Below are 2,277 nucleotides of genomic sequence, written 5' to 3'. Positions count from 1 at the left end.
CAGGGTTGTTACAGCAGACAGTGTGGATGACTACTTGATAAATAAGTGTAAGAAATAAAATAGCAATTATAGCAATTAATAGCTATGAAAAAAAAACCCCCGATCTATTTTCTGGCAAAAACCCATAAGATGGTGTAGCTAATTCATTTTAAATGTACTTAGTATTTTTCACCCTAGCAGGTTCTAAACTGGTATAAACAGGCTCACTGAAATGCATATTATATATGGGGTAGGGGAAAGACAGAGCGGCTGTTTAATGATCTACAGCAGTGCTTCACTACATGGTTTTGGACAGGAAATGAAGAACACCTCTTCTCTGCGGAAACAAGTGGGGAATTTAAGAGGGCAGAATTTTTTTACCCACACTGATTTTGGGCCAGGTCATCATCTTTGAGATCCTTGCTCTCATAAATATGACATGAGATGTCCAAAATTACCATAGGCAGCAAGGCTATGTCCTTTGTAAGAAAACTATGAAAGCCACAGAGTTTCTGCAAATGCTAGTTGCACCCAAGAATCTGTAGGGTTTGGAAGAAAGGGTCCCAGAAGGCCTCAATCCTACCCCCTCCCAGTTCTCTGATTTTCTTTGGGAAGATGCTGTTCAATCAAAATACCAACTTGGCCTGCTGATGCTCAAGTCCTGAAAACACATGAGTTGTGAAAGAAGAGTTCACAGCACAAAGCAGTCCCATCACGTGGTGTAGTAGCACTAAACAACAAAACCTATCACTTTGGTCAGAGTAAATAACTTGTATATGTGTCTATGAATATTAAACTCACTTCAAACAGCAGGGAGCAACCTACTGTTTGAAATAAGAAAGCGTGCTTACAAATCATTCTCTATTGAGGGACTTTCCCCATCAGACCGCAAGCCAGCAGGCAATCTAATTTTTACTTTAATGGTTCCTACAGTGTTGAACTGGCTTTCTTGCAAAATCCCATTAATTTCATCTCTTCCTGTTTTTGAAACACCACCCTAAGACCTTTCCTGCCCATAAGGTGTTTGCAGAGTTATAACCATGGCCATATATTCAGATCCTGTGTGGGTGGGGTTTTTTTTCATCTTTATTTGTGGGCAGGTCTTATCATTTATTTAAATAATTTCTTTGCTTTAATTATATTTTGTTTTATATAGGCCTTAGTACTATGCCACTAAGAAGTAAAAAAAAAAAAAAAAAGACCACCATGGTTTACTTACCATTGTTTGATATCACACCATTTACTGAACTTTCGAGAGAACCATGATAAACAATAGCATTCTGGGCCACTAAAACACGGTATCTATTCCTACCAGTACTCACGGCATCCTTGCAGAAACATGTTTTAATATTATTGACCTGGAAAAAAAGCTTTTTACTTCTCACCTGACCAAACAAATTGTAAGAAGACAAGTTTCTCAAGAAGACATCTTCCCACTGGGTACAACCAGAATGGGACTAATACAAAGGAAAACACATGAGCTTTACTTAAGAATAACTTTCTTTGTATGATTTATGGAAGTCCTAAAGTATTTTATCACAGTTATTCTAAGTTAGCTGATTTGTTTTAAGGTTCTTTAAAAGGCTTAAATCTGAAAAGGGAAATGAGATTTATCATCTTCCCAGAGTTCTCAATCTATAGGTATATTAAAAGTAAAATCTTTAATGCAAGTAGCCTACAACTTAGTTAAGCTAACTGCTTTCTTGGGAAGTTCTGTTCTCATTTTCAGTGGTATCTTTTTATATCACCACACATTCTGCTAGCTTTCCATATGCTTTTTAAAATTTATTTTAAAAGAACAAGCCAGCTACATGCCGTACTAACACACCAGCGCTAATCTCTTAGTTAAACATTATCTGTTACATAAACCAGTCACCACTGAGTGTTCGTTTGTGTATGAGAACTATTCTGCATGAGTGTTTTAGTTAGGATGGATTCCTGGCTTAATCTTACTATACTAATAAAAAAAAAAAAATGGTTACATGTACAGTCATGCAAAGTCTGTGTTTTGAAGATACTTGACTGTGTGTCAAGAAAAATGGCAAAATACAAACTCTTATAGTTAATATCAGGCCTTTTAACGTGATATAGGTATTTTACAGGCATTTTAATCTCCAGTTATTCTGCTGTGGTCTGGATGGAAAAAGAATAAATTATTATGAATACAATATATAAAATCTTGACAATGAAAATAATGCCTCTATTTGTAGTTATAAAACTTTGGAGATCTGCATTTTAGAGCCACAATTGAATACTATAGATAAAATTCTGAATCTATTCAAATCATTGAACCTGTTG

The sequence above is a fragment of the Harpia harpyja genome, chromosome 5, assembly GCF_026419915.1.
Source record: "Harpia harpyja isolate bHarHar1 chromosome 5, bHarHar1 primary haplotype, whole genome shotgun sequence".
Lineage (NCBI taxonomy): Eukaryota > Metazoa > Chordata > Aves > Accipitriformes > Accipitridae > Harpia > Harpia harpyja.
The sequence above is the reverse complement of the archived record's forward strand: the minus strand, read 5'-3'. Positions refer to the sequence as shown.